General features: G+C 40.8%; 1 protein-coding gene and 1 long non-coding RNA gene across 3 annotated transcripts in view; one reads left to right on the top strand and one right to left on the bottom strand.

The window, feature by feature from the left end:
* Positions 1 to 4,011: 4,011 nt before the first annotated feature.
* LOC116989369 lies at positions 4,012 to 17,621 on the bottom strand. The gene is made up of 3 exons (XR_004416228.1): positions 17,475 to 17,621; positions 10,846 to 10,850; positions 4,012 to 4,023 (listed from the first exon to the last, which is right to left on the bottom strand). It is a non-coding gene; the product is annotated as an uncharacterized LOC116989369 (long non-coding RNA).
* Positions 11,873 to 17,789, top strand: part of zbtb7a (zinc finger and BTB domain containing 7A) — a 148,136-nt gene continuing 142,219 nt past the window's right edge. For both annotated transcript variants that reach the window (XM_033046696.1, XM_033046695.1), the window contains exon 1: positions 11,873 to 12,004. The gene's annotated coding sequence lies outside the window, so the exon portion shown is untranslated. The remainder of the gene's footprint in view (positions 12,005 to 17,789) is intronic.

Genomic DNA, 17,789 nt, shown 5'->3' with positions numbered 1-17,789 from the left:
CAAGACCCTGTACAACTGCAGTAGAACCTCCCTGCTCCTATACTCAAATCCTTTTGCTATGAAAGCTAACATACCATTCGCTTTCTTCACTGCCTGCTGCACCTGCATGCCCACTTTCAATGACTGGTGTACCATGACACCCAGGTCTCGCTGCATCTCCCCTTTTCCTAGTCGGCCACCATTGTTATGGTGTTATGGTGAGCATGTTCCACCCTCCTAACCAGGTCTACCGATGCCACAAGTGTCAATCAGGTGATGGGTGGGATGGTGGGGGTTGGACTGGGGCAAGGAAATATGGTGAGGTAAATTTATAAGTCTATCGATTGTCTTTGTGCTGGTTAGGCATTTCTGTAAGTTACACTAAAGCAAGTGTTGCACTGTGAAATCCTGATATTGGATGTGTGTTCAATGCTATTAATAAACTGTGCACGAACAAATATATTTAACAGAAGTATCCAGAAAAGCATTGGAGAATATCGAACATGATTACCCAGAAGATAGACACAAAAAGCTGGAATAACTCAGCGGGACAGGCAGCGTCTTGGGAGAGAAGGAATAGGTAACATTTTGGGTCGAGACCCTTCTTCAGACTGGTTAGGGATAAGGGAAACGAGGGATATAGACGGTGATGTGGAGAGATGAAAGACCAAAGGAATGAAAGATATGCAAAAAAAGTAAGCTGTTTGTAGGGTGAAAGGAAGGAAGAATAAAGAAAAAAATGGCAGGAAGAATAAAGGGAGGCAATGTCGAATGAAAGATACCAGTCGGAAAAGAATGCAGGAGAAAAGGAGGACCCCTGAGGCTGGGCAAGTGGGAGACTGGTTATGAAAGTGGTTAATAAACTATACACAATTTGGCTTCATTGATACAGCACAGGGTGTTGTTTATACTCCACACATTCTTTATACTCTCACCCCATTTCAAATCGCCAGTTCAGCAAATTCTTCTGTTCCTTTCCCCTATGTACTTATCTACTGTAGCTTTCTCAAACGCTGTTTGTCTTAACTGTACCACACAACAACAATTTCCACATTCCATCTACTTTCTAACAAAATCTTAAGGAATATATCACATTTATAACATGGCTACTGAACAACTTTATAATCTGAAAATAATGAAGTATTCTTTACACACATAGCATATGAAAGCTATTCTTTACACATAGCATATGAAAGCAGAGAAACAAAAGGCCTACAGACCCTTTGAGCCTGCTTTGCCATCCAATTGGGTCAAGGCTGATCTGATTGCAACCTAATGTCTACACTCCTGCCTATCCCCAGTAATCTTTCACCCACTTACTTATCAAGAACCTGTTATGGCTGTCTTAAAAAAAATTCAAATGCTCTGGTTCCAACACTTTTGAGGAAGAGATTCTAGTCTTGCAAACCTCAGAAATTTTTTTACTTTAATTGTCTTAAATTATAGACCCCTTTCTTTTAACCAGTGACCCCTAACTTCTGGTTTTTTGCACACGTGGAAACACCCTTTTCACATCATCCTATAAGACTGGTCAGAATCTTGCGTTTCAATCAGGTTGCCTCTCCTAACTCCTGCGGATACGAGCCTATCCTATCCAACCTTTTGACATAAGACAATCGACTCATTCCAGATATCAATTGAATGTTTCCAATGCAGTTATATTCCTCCGTAAATAAGACCTACACAGTACCTTACTACCCCTCTCACTAATGCCCTAAAAGGAAGCATAACCACCCTCCTCTTGTACTCGATTCTCCTTGAAATGAATAATAATATTCTGAGAGCTTTTAGAATTTCTTGCTGTATCTTTTGGTCTCCTAATCTGAGGAAAGACATTGTTGCCATAGAGGGAGTACAGAGAAGGTTCACCAGACTGATTCCTGGGATGTCAGGACTTTCATATGAAGAAAGACTGGATAGACTCGGCTTGTACTCGCTAGAATTTAGAAGATTGAGGGGGGATCTTGTAGAAACTTACAAAATTCTTAAGGGGTTGGACAGGCTAGATGCAAGAAGATTGTTCCCGATGTTGGGGAAGTCCAGAACAAGGGGTCACAGTTTAAGGATAAGGGGGAAATCTTTTAGGACAGAGATGAGAAAAACATTTTTTACACAGAGAGTGGTGAATCTCTGGAATTCTCTGCCACAGAAGGTAGTTGAGGCCAGTTCATTGGCTATATTTAAGAGGGAGGTAGATGTGGCCCTTGTGGCTAAAGGGATCAGGGGGTATGGAGAGAAGGCAGGTACAGGATACTGAGTTGGATGATCAGCCATGATCATATTGAATGGCGGTGCAGGCTCGAAGGGCCGAATGGCCTACTCCTGCACCTATTTTCTATGTTTCTATCTATAATCCAGCCTTAGCAAATCGACGCCAGGTCACCTGGGTGTAAAGGATCCCACAGCAACATCTCACCACTTAGATAAGATCATTTTTTATTTTATATGCAAATTTTTTTTCGATGCAAAATTGCTAACTCTACATTTTGCATATTATCTCCTTTTGGCAGATCTTTGCACACTCACTTAATCTAGAGCTTTTTATGTCCTTTTTATGTCTACTTCACAACTTATTCTTCCACTTTTGTGTCATCAGCATTGTTTTCCACCAGAAAAAAACACGTCCGAGACTCAGATGTTTTCTTTTCCCCAATCATCTTTGATGTGGTATCTTATCAAATGCCTTCTGAGAATCTTACGGTACATCCACCAATTCTGCTTTATTTCATCCTTTTACATGCACATTACCTTTTTAAAAGAACTGCAATAGATAGATAGATAGATAGATAGATAGATAGATAGATAGATAGATAGATAGATAAATACTTTATTAAGCTGACAACACATGTTTTCCCTATCAGAAAGCAATGTTGACTCACCCTGATCAGTTTTAATTTCTTTAAAATCTTTAGTAATAGCTAAATAGCTGAATTCCCTACAACAAATATGTAGCTATTTCGTTTTTTCAAGAAATGTTGATTTTGGGTCCTGAATTTATGTAGAGTGTGTATGTATTTGAATGTTGTCTTATAAAACCTAAAACCTTTACACAATCGATATGCATTTCTAATTTTAAAAATGGACGATTTTCAACATGCCTTTTCCTCCTTTTCCTATGCCCAGTGTACATCTTTGGCCTCTCCATTTTAGACATGTGTTTTTAAAAAAAACTTTTCTTCTTTCGTTCAGCTCTAAGCTAGCAAAAAAAGAAAATCGGCCAGTGTTGGAATTTAAAAAAAATCTATTTCAGTTTATGTTCCTTGATTTGGTACTATAGTCACATGTACAGAAAAACAGTGAAAAACTTTGGTTTGCACGCTATCCATTTAGGTTTTTAACATTGCCATTTGAAATATTACCACAGAAATATGTTAGTCTCTCAGGGCAAAAATAATTAGCAGCAGATATTGCCATTAAATCTGACTTATCTGTACACTTTTGCAAACTCCAAAATAATTTAGCCATGCATGGCCTGCAGATGTCAGTCTTGATTCAGTGATGGCACTCGTATCAGAAGATTATGTGAACAAGAACTACTGCAGAGGCTTGAGCATAAAATCTGGCACGATGCCTCATATAAGGGTGTGCTACACTAGTGATATTAGTAGGGTGTTCCAAAGATAGTCAAAGCTGGGTATTAAGATCAAATGGAACTATTTTGGAAAAATAGGTGGAGTTGGTGTCATAAGTAATTTTTAGCCCTGCATTGTTATTGTCGTATAGCTATTTGTGCAAATTGGTTGTCACATAAACTACATCAAAGAAGGGCCTAGAATTCAAAAGTAATTTATTGTCAAAAATGTGTTTTGCAACATCCTATGGTCACAAAATATTATTTAGAAATGCAAGTCCTCTCAGTTATTTTACTATGGTGGGGGAAAGTACTGTTTACCTTCACATTAATCAAATATATGAGGCAACAGAGATAAGATTTTCCTTATAACAGGACTATGTAACGCTTTCAAATTTTAAATGTAAATGTTGTAGAATAAACCAAGACATCTTTCAAGGAGATCCATGAGGCAAAGTGCCGATCCCAACCATCTTCAGTTGCTTCATCAATGAGCTACCAGCCTGTCTCACCCCTCCCTCTCTCCTCTTTATACCAGCTATCATCCTTTAATACTCTCAGTGCTGATGCAGGGATCCAAAGTGAAATGTTTACCTTGTATTTGCCTCCACAGATGCTGTTTGACCCACAAATTCTCTCGGCAGTCTGCTTTTTGCTCTATTTGACTACCTTTGACATACAATGGCAATATCATCGCTAATTTCCCTCCCATCGACATTCTGGGGGCCTATGCTCTCCAGAAACGCGACTAGACCAAGCATAAATACTGTGGCAACAATAGCAGATCATAGCCAGGTATTTGAAGGCGATTGTCTCATCTCCTCAAAGGCTTTCCATCATCTACAAGACATTTCAGGCATGTGATGAAATGCTGCCAGAATAAAAGGAGCACTAACAACACTCAAGAAGCTCTGATAATAAAGCCTGCTTGTTTCACAATTGATCCAACACCCTGACTATTCATTCTATCCACCATCAGTGATGCTATAGGGTCATGGCATAGCACCATATACAAAATCAGTTGCCATGATTCACCTAGGATTCTCACAACCTCTACCAGCCACCAAAACAAAGGCAGCAAATGCATGGAAACATTTTTACTTGTATGTTGCACAACGGCCATTCATCCTCACTGGTACATAACTCTGAATCTCCCTGTGTCGTGGGTGTTGCTTCACCAGAAGGACTGTAGTGGTTTAAGAAAATGCTCTTTGCAAAGGCAATTCAGAATGGGCAATTAACACAGGCCCTGTCAGCGACACCACATCCTGAAAAATAATTAACAAAATGGTAGTATCTTTTCATTTATCGCCATGGGTACATGCGAATGACACCATTTGGGGTTATCATTTTTAACAACGTACACTTTGGTTATATATTAACAGGTATATTGGTTGTATTTTGTGTATAATTTCCCTGATAAGATATAAATAATTAAAATATGTGACTTAGATAATACAATTTAAAGATAAATATTTTATGCACTGGGCATCAGACATTCTCAGCATTTCAGGCTCACTTTGCCCTTTCACAAGGGCCAAGGACATTTTATGCTTGCAATTTCTGACAATTGACTGAGTTGGGACAGGTGCATCTCCAGAGACCAGTATATCAATGAAATGATGTTAACTGAAATGAGTATAGTCTAAGCCAGGGGTCAGAGTTATGCTTGCAAAAACACTCCCTCGTGCTGATTAGATAAGCTTGTATTAATCCTGCAAATTCCATCCTATGGAAATGCAATGCTACTAATCCTTTTCAAGTTGCATTGATGAAGGATTGGGAGATTTCAAATGTGTATGCACAAAGCAATTCTTCACTAAATTAAGCAATGAGAAAGAAGAACCTCTCAACACAATCGTCACTTGATTACCACCTTACTCACTACTGTAAGCAATCACTCCTGCCACCAGCAAGATAGCATGGCTGCAGTACGTACCATTTAGACAATACACTGCAGTAACTCAATGGCGGCTTCAAAAGCATTATTTGCACCTAGGACAAACACAGCAGGCACATATCTGCTTTGATAGCTCTCCATAAACTTGCATTTGATTTAAAGATGCATGTATTTTTTAATTTATTAATAACATGCAGATCAGCTCAATCTTTTCCCAGCTCTGCTGGTTATCACTGACCTGTACTTTCAGCAATCCAGCAAAACAACCCAAACTGAACATCCCATTTATGTTGGAATCAGGAATCAGCTGATAGCATAAAATAGTAAAGAAAGTGGATGCATTCTCTATATACAGTAGTTCCTAAAGAATGGGTTCGAATGTGGGAGTGAGAATGCTTCACATAAATTCAGCAATAGATAAGTGAAGATAGCTGCAGAAAATATCACAGCAGTTAGTACTGTAAGGTAATTATTCCCTCAAACCAACTATTGCATAGCAATACTGCTTTCATCTGAATAAAATTTCAGTCCGACACACATAGCAATCTGTTAGCCTGTCATTCATCAAAGTCCATGGTGTTGTTGTGAAAATCTGAAAGTGCCAGTGATTGTTTATTATGGTGATTTTTTCCCCCATTATATTTGTATTTTCAGAATCACATAGCAAAACTTTAAACAGAAATGTCTTGATTTTATTTAGCATCTTTCATGTCTTTTGAGGTTATTTCGACTACGGGTGCTGTCTGGACGGAGTTGGTTCGTTCTTCCCGTGACCGCGTGGGTTTTCTCCAAGATCTTCGGTTTCCTCCCACACTCGGGATGTACGGGTTTGTAGGTTAATTGGCTTGGTAGAAATGTAAATTGTCCCTAGTGTGTGTAAGATAGTGTTAATGTGCGGGGATCGCTGGTCGGTGCGGACTCAGTGCGTCGAAGGGCCTGTTTCCGCACTGTATCTCTAAATTAAACTAAATGTTGCAATTTTTTAAGTGTATAAGATCATGAGAGGAATAGATTGGGTAGATCCACAGAGTCTCTTGCCCAGAATAGGTGAATCGAGGACCAGAGGACATAAGTTTAAGGTGAAGGGGAAAAGATTTAATAGAAATCTGAGGGGTAACCTTTTCACACAAAGTTGCCAGAGGAGGTAGTTGAGGCTAGGACTATCCCAACATTTATGAAATAGTACATGGATAGGACAGGTTTGGAGGGATATGGACCAAACGCAGGTCGGACTAGTGTAGCTGGGACTTGTTGGCCTGTTTCCACACTGTATCACTCTATGACTCTATGACCTTACACATAGATAAACTTAACACTGAGTTAAGATTGAAAAGTCTTCCAAATCCATTTGAGTTTTCTGTATGAGAAAAGAGTCAGTAGACTAAGCATATAGTGTTTAGAATTTATTAGAATGGATGATGATCTTATTGAAATATTCAAATTTCTTGTCGGCTTTTTCAGGATGCAAGGAGGGCGCGCCTCGTTGGGTAGTCTAGAGCCAGGGGTAGCCTAGAGCCAGGGGTCGCAGACTCAGAGCAAAACACAAAGCGTTGGAGAACCCTTCCTCAGACTCCAGCACTTTATTTTCTTCAAAATACCAGCACCTTCAGCTTCTTGGGTCGTCGCAGATTCAGAATAAGGGGTCACCAATTTTTGACTGAGTTGAAAATAAATGTCTTCACTCATAGGATGAAGAGATCCCAGAGGCAGTGAAGGCTTGATTATGGCATATATTGAAAACTGAGATAGATTAAACTAGAAATGAGAGGAAATGGGGATAGTTGAGCACATTAGAGTTGCAGTAAATTCACCATATTCGTACTGAATTGTAGAGCGGTTCAAATGGCCAGGTGACCTATTCTTAATTTTAATATCCTGATATGACTCAGAAGCGCACACACACAGAAAACTCACATTGCAAATTATTTATATGTTTTTTTTTCCCTTGATAAAATAAAAGTCCTATGTTTACCTTGTTACTATAAAGACATGGCATCCCAAAAGTGTTTTCTACCAATTGAAGTAACGTTTTGCTGAATTACAGAAATCAATTTCTTTGTGCCATGATCCCATGAGATCATTCATGCCGGCTGAGATAGTAAACTGCTCTGTGCTTTAACATCTCATCCACATGACAATATTTCTAATAGAATGGGACAGAACTATTTTGCTCCTGTAGTGGAGTGTCAGCCTAGCTTTAATGCTCAAGACCCTGGACCCCATAACTTTGTACCTCGGAGACAACCAAGGATGAATGGTTTATTTATTGTAATGTGACAGTTAATGGTGATACCAAGTTGTTCCAATATCTTCCAAAATAATTTAGAGCCATGCAATTTATTTTAAATACACCATGCATAATAATCTAAGGTAGATAGAAATGCTGGAGAAACTCAGTGGGTGAGGCAGCATCTATGGAGCGAAGGAAAAGGTGACGTTTTGGGTCGAGACCCTTCTTCAGACTGATGTGGGGGCGGGAAGAAGAGGCGGAAACATAGGCTGTGGGAGAGCTGGGAAGGGGAGGGGAAAGAGGGAGAAAGCAAGGACTACTTGAAATTGGAGAAGTCAATGTTCATACGGCTGGGGTGTAAACTACCCAAACGAAATATGAGGTGCTGCTCCTCCAATTTACAGTGGGCCTCACTCTGGCCATGGAGGAGGCCCAGGATAGAAAGGTCGGATTCGGAATGGGAGGGGGAGTTGAAGTGCTGAGCCACCGGGAGATCAGGTTGGTTATTGCGAACTGAGCGAAGGTGTTGGGCGAAGCGATCGCCAAGCCTACGCTTGGTCTCACCGATGTAGAGCAGCAGACACCTAGATCAGTAGATGCAATAGATGAGGTTGGAGGAGGTGCAGGTGAACCTCTGTCGCACCTGGAAAGACTGCTTAGGTCCTTCGATGGAGTCAAGGGGGGAGGTAAAGCGACAAGTGTAGCATTTCCTGTGGTTGCAAGGGAAAGTACCAGGGGAGGGGGGTGGTTTGGGTGGGAAGGGGCGCATTGATCAGGGAGTTACGGAGGGAGCGGTCTCTGTGGAAAGCCGAAATAGGAGATGGGAAGATTTGGCCAGTGGTGGGATCCCGTTGGAGGTGGTGAAAGTGTCGGAAGATTATCTGTTGTATGTGACGGCTGGTAGGGTGGAAGTTAAGGACAAGCGGGACTCTGCCCTTGTTACGAGTGGGGGGGGGGGGGGATGGGGAATGAGAGCAGAGTTACGGGGTATAGAAGAGACCCTGGTGAGAGCCTCATCTACAATCGAATGTAGCCTCATCTACATTCCCTAAAGAATGAGGACATCTCCGATGCCCTGGTTTGGAACACCTCATCCTGGGTGCAGATGCAGCTAGACGGGGGAATTGGGAGTAGGGGATGGAGTCCTTGCAGGAAGCAGGGTGGGAAGAAGTGTAGTCCAGATAGCCATGGGAGTCAGTGGGTTTATAGATGTTGGTCAGTAGTCTGTTACCTGCGATGGAGATAGTGAGGTCTAGAAACGGTAGGGAGATGTCGGAAATGGTCCAGGTGAATTTGAGTGCCGGATGGAAGTTAGTGGTGAGATGGATGAAGTCAGTGAGTTCTGTATGGGTGCTGGAGGTAGCACCAATGCAGTCGTCAATGTAGCGGAGGTAGAGTTCGGGGATAAGGCTACGGTACGCCTCGAACAAGGATTGTTCAACATACCCTACAAAGAGGCAGGCATAGCTGGGGCCCTTGCACGTGCTTATAGCTACGCCTTGGATTTGGAGAAAATGGGAGGCATCAAACAAAAAGTTCTTGAGGGTAAGGACCAGCTCCGCTAGGTGGAGAAGAGTATCGGTAGACGGGGATTGGTTGGTTCTGCGGTCGAGGAAGAAACGGAGGGCTTTAAGACCCTCCTGGTGGGGGGTGGAGATGTAGAGTGACTGGACATCCATGGTGAAGATGAGGGAATGGGGGCCTAGAAAATGGAAGTCATGGAGGAGACGAAGAGCGTGTGAGGTGTCTTGGACATAGGTAGGGAGGGATTTAACCAGGGGGGATAGGATAGAGTTGAGGTATGTGGAAATAGGTTCGACACAAACAAGCAGAAACAATGGGTCTCTATATCTAATATGATTCAATCAAATTGAAAAGTACTCAATATAAAGCAGCAAAGTCCCTTTTCAAAATAAAATCCTAAGAACATTTATTTAACTAATAAACAGTTATTGCGCGTCTATTGTTTCATTGTTCACCAGTACTGAAGATCAGGAGTTGCAGGACAGTGAGCAGTGATTGGATTGAGGAGCAGACCTGCAGCCAATTTCCTAGTAAGGCGTTCAATCGTAAACTCAAATTGGCTGCATAACTGTTCCTCATTCTGTTCCTAAATTCAAGGCGTAGCTATAAGCACGTGCAAGGGCCCCAGCTATGCCTGCCTCTTTGTAGGGTATGTTGAACAATCCTTGTTCGAGGCGTACCGTAGCCTTATCCCCGAACTCTACCTCCGACGTACCCGCTCCGTACATTCTACGTGCTTACCACGAATTTGATTATATATATTTTTTAACTCGGGAGAGCTCTTGAATTAGCTCATACAGTGGGACAGCCCCTTGAGCTAGCCAATTGGATTGAAAATTAACAAAGAAAGAGTCAATGGGTAGTTGTAGAGGGTTGTTTTCCCAATTTGAGGCCTGTGACTAATGATATGCCATAGGGGCCGGTGTTGGGTCCCATGCTATTTGTTACATACATTAACGATTTGGGTGATAATGTAATTAACATTCTTAGTAAATTTGCAAATGACACCAAAATATACGGCATAGTAGACAGTGAGAAAGGTTATCTAAGTTTACGATATGCTCTAGATCAGTTGGGAAAGTGGGACAAGTAATGGCAAATGGAATATGAGTTGTTGCTCTTTTAGTATGTCAAACCAGGATAGGACTTAAACAGTAAATGATGGAGCATTGCAAATTGTTGCAGAACAGAGATCTGGGAGATTAGGTGCATGTTTCACTAAAGGTTGTGAGTCAAGTGGACAGTGTGGTGAAAAGGTGTTTGGCGCGCTTGCCTTCATTAAGTTGGACGAGCAATCTAACTTTCCGCAAGATCTGTACATGTAAAGTGTGCAATAACAGATCCAATTTCTATGGTGTAATAGTTAGCATATCTAACAATGCCGAGCCTGGCTTAACAAAGGGAAGAGTCTGGAGCTGTTGGGCCAAAGCAGGTTTAACTTATCCATATGGTGTTTCGGCCAAATGGTATCTGGAGTATTGTTGTCAGCTCTATCCGCTAAGACTCAAGCAATCAATTAGAAACGGATGTCCAATGTCAAAGTAAAAACAGAAAGTGCTAGAAACACTCAGCAAGCTAGACAGCATCTGTGGAAAGAGAAACAGTGATAACATTTCAGGTCAAAGATCCTTGATCAAAAACAATGCCTGGAGTCCAAGATTTGGGTTATGACTGGAGATCTATGGGTTTTTTATTAATCTGAATAGAAAACATCTCATGTACGATAGTTTGTGGGACGCAATAGGTTAATATCCATTAAATTACAAAGCAATATAGCTGAAATGAGACTAGTGTACTGGTATCAACCATAACTTGCATTTACAAAATTGAACAGATGATTCACAGAAATGTAATATAAAGTAGAATTTTCTGATGCAAAAATTTGGAAAGGACTGTGCAGAATAGTGGAAATAAAATCACAGAATAATTTAAGATTCAGCAATTATAGGTGTGAACTGTTTATCTAGATGGATGAGTTGTGATTTCATGCAAGTATCTTGTGAAGAGCAAGACCTTTTGTTCTTGCTTCAGCATGTTCAAACAAAAACTACAACCACCCATTTAATAATGGTATAATTCATGTATCATTTTGAATCTTCTGATTAAAATCTGTTAGATGCAATTGGACAACCCCAATAATAAACCTTGCAGCCAACACAATGTCCCACTGGTTACCCCTTTGTTTAAAATGATATTTTACCAAATATCACAGTCTAGCCCCAAGAAGGGAGCCATGACATTTTAGATGTTGGGAAAGCTGTGGGACACAGCAGGGAGACCCATTATTGCACCTGCAACAACACACAAGAAAATCAAATGTATTTTGAGATAAATTGATTCTGGTTTACTTAGTGAAGGGAGAGGCTAGGACCACGACAACGGGAAGGATACTTTACAGCTTTAAGAGTGAGGGTGGGTGTTGAGGGGGGGAGGGTGAGGGGGGACACTTGAGACCCTTATAATAGAAAAAAGGAGATAGTAATGATTTGGGATGCGAAGCTGTTCAGTTTATTGGTTCACTGCATTTTGTTTTGTAAAGAGAACATCATGCTGAGGAAGTAGGACCCTGAGACTCGGAGGGAGGGCACAAGACCGCTTTAAGAGGGGGGAGGGCCTGGGGAACCAGGAAGGGAGTGAGTTACATACGGGCTATTGGCAGATAGTAACAGTGAGAGGGAGGGAGTGAGTGTGGGTGACACATCTAACCTGGGCCTGAACACAACCAGACTCGAGACCACCAGGTACCTGCTCAGCCTTCGCTTCTACCTTACCAAGGCCGCCTGAACGCCTCAGACCCGAGGTAATAACGACGTTTAAAGCGTGTTGTGATGCGGAAATCGGCGCACCAGCCGGCTTCTCGCTACCTACTGTACTCTATACTGTACATTTGCTTACGTTTCGCCCCCCGACTGACCGTGGTGGGGGAGCGCGCAGGCGCGACGCGGCGGTTGCCGGGAGCTGTAGTTCTGCGGCTGCCGTACGGTTGCCTGGCAGCGCGGAGCAATGGACTGCAGCCCCCACAATCCAAAGCGCCGAGAGGAAGTGATGGGAGGCGCGCACGCGACGCGGTGCAACCAAACCTATTAGCCGGCCAGGGTTGCGCGTGCGACAGGGCGATTGGCCAATGAGAAGCCAAGGATCGGATTGAATGCGACGTAGGTGGGAAGAGGCGGGACAAGTGTCCAATGAAGTGTGGTTGAGTCAGCAAGAGGGCGAGCGCCTTCAAAGACCCTAATGTTAAAGGGAAGGTGGGCTTAGACTACATGACGCTGTAACAATCGCTCAACAACGCAAGTTCCTGTACCTTTACGAGTTAAATGGCGTTAATTTTCCTTTTTTTTTAATGATTGGCTGATTGGTGTGTTGTTGGGCCACTTTTTTTTTTTGCCTTCAGATGGCAGCAATATAATGAAAGTCAAAAAAGGAAGAAGCTTCTGGGTCTTTCTCAGCCTCCCCGACCTCCTCGTGTCCACGGTCATGGTGTCATCAAATCTTGCCGATAATTTGCTCCACTTTTCATTAACACCGTAAACGTTTGGCACTGAATGCAGGCGATGTCCTTGTCAGCCAAGGTGACATCTCAAGGAGGGACCAATTTTATTCCCAGATATAAATAATTACATTTATTCAAAGTATTATTTATTCAAAAAATTCCTTGGGCTAATGTCAACTGGTCGGTGTGTTTATTGGGGTTGTCAGGAAACACCAACTAAAATGGAACCTTATGTAATATTCCCTGGCTGTTTAAATTTCAGGTGCAGATTAGTTCACGCTTGCTGCAGGCCAGAGAGAACCTATTTATTGAATACTTGCTTCCTGGTTTGAGATGTTGAAATTGCAGTGGTGTAGTTTGCTGACTTCTGTGTTTAACATGAACACATTTATGAAGAATTGATCTACAACAAAACTTTGGTGTATATTGAGAGACTTATTCCAAGTGAAATTCAAGAGAAAATTCAAGATTTTGGATTAAAAAAAGAAAATTTTGCAAACTAATAAATGGCACCAAATGTGTTGTATTTTCTAATCAGTATGTCTGAGTGAATACCTGTTTGGTATGCTGCTATTAGTGTTGTAGTTACCTTCATTTTTTTTTTAAAGTGTGATGATTTGTGAATAATTGTATCAATCTTTTATGGGAAAGAGGAGCATGTACAATGTTGTTTTAGAATTTACAAAACGATGATGTGGGGTTCGATTAGTAATTTACTGATTTGCTTAGAGAAACCACAGCCACATGAAAGAAAATACATTCCTTATTAATGCTGGCCTAATAGAGTACAAAACTAAACACTGAGGATACTGAGTTGCATAGATTCCAGCAGGAACTGGTGGGGAGATAACAAGAATAATTCCTAAATGGGTATTTTGTTTACAATGATGAGTTTACAAATTTGCGGATTATCATATTAAATAAGTGAAACGTTTGGGAAATGGAGGGTTTTTTAAGCAGTAAGAAGAAATTATTTGAATATAGTTTGGAATGTGTGACTATTTTGCTTGCTTTAAACTGTTAAGCAGGTTAGAAATGTGTCTTTAGATAGTTCATCTTTTTGGCATGAGTATATCCCTGCTCATTTAAGAAAGGTATTGATAAAAAGGTTAAATCAAATGTATATTCATAGTTCCAATTCTTTTGCATTTCAATTGAAGTCAAATATAAACTGGTTTAGCTTGGATGGGCGTAGTGCTCTTGTATTGTTTGCGATTCCGTGCGGGGTTGGGATAATTGGGACGGAGAGGAGTTAAATATACTGCTTAACAAAAATACTAATTATGTTTGAGTAACCAACTCACTCAGTCACAAGGCCATGTGACATTTTGCATACCGTGGGCAAGATAGCGGAGTTATAACTCCTGTGAATAAACTCTGCTGGGTATTTTTGTTTATCAACTGTGTGCCGTGTAAACTGGAAGATGGGATCTATACCGCAACAAGATAATTTTACAACCGACTTTCTTGTAAAATTGCAAATATACAATTTACCATCATCTTTCTTGGGTATGAATATTGGATTGTACTTTCACCCCGGATTTTGCATGCCTCGTACGCCTTGCATGGTTTCTAACTGGTTGTTTTTTTAATATGATTTAACGCGCTCGCCCCATGGTGCACTTGCCCCCAGTTGCTGAAGTCACTTCCCACGATGACTAGTCAAACTAGTGGCTCATTTTAGTATATATAATTTTCGTCCTCTGGTTTAACAACTCATTTCCCCGAAAACGTCCTTCATGACGTCCACAGCATATCCTACCTATAGTTGTCAATACTCCCACCGAATCATTAATATTAGAGATGATTGTTACTCTTCAGCACTCATCATAGTAACGCGATCTGAACCGTGGTTCAATCGGGAAAAGCTGACAGCATCCTGTTTGTATGCGATAGCTGCCTGACCTTTGGCCTTGACTCCCTGACAGAAGTGGCTTCCTGCTGCATTTCTGTTGATAACTGGCCACGTTCTGTGATAAAATTGCTGCCGCTGATCTTGGATACCGGCGCCAACGTGTTGCTGACGATGTAATAACGAAGGGGCGCACTGACCATACGCTGTGCTGTGCCTTAAAAATAAAACTCTGCTGCCGGGTCAACCACTTCAGGTTCTGTCAATCTTTAATGAAGCTAAACTACGATAAAGGGCAAGTAGACTTTTCTTCACGTTAAAATGTTCCACTTGAGCGAGGCTTCCAGTCTGTGGCTTTTGACCAGCTGAGAACTTTATGTTTAGTGACGCGCCCAAATCCACCCACAGATATAGAGATTGATACTATGTGTTGTAAACATTCACAATAACTCTGGTCAGCAGGGAATATTGAAATAATCTACGCAATGTTGCAATAGGGGAGTTGATATTTGAGAAAAAAATATCCACAAGTCTGTACTCTGGGGTGTTATATATAGCTTACATTCTCAATCATCTGGCAGAAACATGCAGGGTTTGAAACACAGCTCATTGACCTGGAAGTGGGATGCAGTAGCAGACTAGTTGGTATTAGCAGTAAAATATGGCTCTTTTAATATTAATTATTCCAAAATTTGGACATCAGTTTTGCAGTATTTTACAAGCAGAAGACATTGTCAGTAGTTGATCTTAAGTAGTGTAATATCACTGCCCCTGTATTTAAATGAATAGTTCTTTTTAATTTAAGTATAACATTAACATTTTCAATAAGCTCCAGAAACCGCTACACAGAGTATTAAACACAGATTTATTACTTGCTTTATCAGCAGTAACATCCACTCGGACTGAAGCCGGTATTTAGAAATAAGTAAGTTGAATAGAAATAATTTCACACATGGGTCATCTTGGTCTCCCAACTTGGGTTGCAGTCCTTCAGTGACAATTTAATATTTATAAAGGGCCTTTTTATGTAATAAAATATCCCACGATCCTTCAAAGGAGTCTGGTCAAACAACATAAATATATGGTAGACACAAAGGACTACAGCTGCTGGTTTACAAAAATATATAATAAACAGATAAAGTGCTGGATTACTCGAGGAATCAAACAGCATCCCTGGAGGTTATGAATAAGATAAGGTTGGGACCCTTTCATTAATATTAGAGATGATTGACCCTGATTGGAGTAGGGGGGGAAAGTTGGAAGAGAGGGAGGAGCAGTGTACCTCTACCCCTCTTCCAGCTTTTTCCTCGCTATAGGATCTTTGTTCCTCACTACTGCAATCAGTCTGAATACGGGTCTCAACCCAAAACATCACCTATTAATGTCCTCCAGAGATTCTACTTGACCTGCTGAGTTAGTCCAGCATTTTGTGTCTTTTCAAAAAATAAATATGCAAGGGCTGGTCACCAAAATGGTCAAAGAGGCCAGTTTCAAGGCGCATCCTAAGAGAAGAAACACGTAGAGATTTTAGAGAAATTCCAAAGCATTGGTTCTGAACTGAAAAACTAGGAGCCTATTTTGGATAAAGGAAATTGGGATTGCATAAAATTACAGGGCCTGATTTAAAACGGGCGATCTTAAAATTGACTATTTCAGATGGAGGCATGTTATTTATGTTATCCTGGTTGAGAGGAATCCTTCCTAGGTTTTGCATTCATAAATAAATTTCTTGGAATATTCAAAAAAGCTTCATTTGCAACATATTGTTGAATGTATCAGACCATTTCCACTAATGATGTCTAAAACCATAAAAAACGCCAAATTGCTGCTAAATTTCAATTAAGTCATTAAATCTTGAAACATTTCTGACCTAATTTTGAATAAATGTAAACATATTTTGCATTAGACAATCTTAGTTGAATCCTTGGATTATCTTTGGAATATTCCACAATGGTAGCTGATTTGTGCAGTCGTGTTTGTTCGGAATCTCTCTCTAGGTTAACCCTGATTTTGAACCACCTGCCTTCGTTCAAGATGAAGAAGAACAAAATCATTAAGATCCAATTTAATGGCATCAGTTCTTCTCAACATCATTAGTAGATGTCTGTATTAAATGCTAACTGATGGGTCACAATGCTGAGAACTATATTGTGTCATCTCTGTCTTCCCCTTGCTCTATCTATTGTACTTGAGTTTGACTTGATTGTATTCACAATGCCCTCCATAATGTTTGGGACAAAGACCCATCATTTATTTATTTGCCTCTGTACTCCACAATTTGAGATTTGTAGTAGAAAAAAATCACATGTGGTTAAAGTGCATATTGCCAGATTTTATTAAAGAGTATTTTTATACATTTTGGTTTCACCATGTAGAAATTACTACTGTGTTTATACATAGTCCTCCAAATTCAAGGCACCATAATGTTTGGGACACATGACTTCACAGGTGTTTGTAGTTGTTCCAGTGTGTTTAATTGCCTCCTTAATGCAGGTATATGAGAGCTCTCAGCACCCAGTCTTTCCTCCAGTCTTTCCATCACCTTTGGAAACTTTTATTGCTGTTTATCAATATGAGGACCAAGGTTGTGCCAATGAAAGTCAAATAAGCCATTGTGAGACTGAAAAACAATAAAACTGTTAGACATCAGCCAAACGTTAGGCTTACCAAAATCAACTGTTTGGAACATCATTAAGAAGAAAGCGAGCACCGGTGATCTTACTAAACACAAAGGGACTGGCAGGCCAAGGAAGCACTCCACAGCTGTTGACTGAAGAATTATTTCCATAGTAAGAAAAATCCCCTAACACCTGTCTGACAGATCAGAAACACTTTGATCATGAGTCAGGTTTGGATTTGTCAATGACCACTGTCCGCATAAGACTTCATGAACAGAAACACAGAGACTACATTGCAAGATGTAACAAAGGAGTTTTCAAAGCTAAACAATGGTCAATTCTTGAGTGGCCAAGTCAATCACCCGATCTGAACCCAATTGAGCGTGCCTTTTATATGCTGAAGAAAAAATTGAAGGGGACTATCCCCCAAAACAAGCATAAGCTAAAGATGGCTGCAATACAGGCCTGGCAGAACATCACCAGAGAAAACACCCAGCAACTGGTGATGTGCATGAATCACAGACTTCAAGCAGTCATTGCATGTAAAGGATATGCAACAAAATACTAAACATGACTATTTTCATTTACATGACATTGCTGTGTCCCGAACATTATGGTGCTC

This window comes from Amblyraja radiata, chromosome 29, assembly GCF_010909765.2.
Source record: "Amblyraja radiata isolate CabotCenter1 chromosome 29, sAmbRad1.1.pri, whole genome shotgun sequence".
Classification (NCBI taxonomy): Eukaryota; Metazoa; Chordata; class Chondrichthyes; order Rajiformes; family Rajidae; genus Amblyraja; species Amblyraja radiata.
This window is presented reverse-complemented; position numbering and strand designations above follow the sequence as displayed.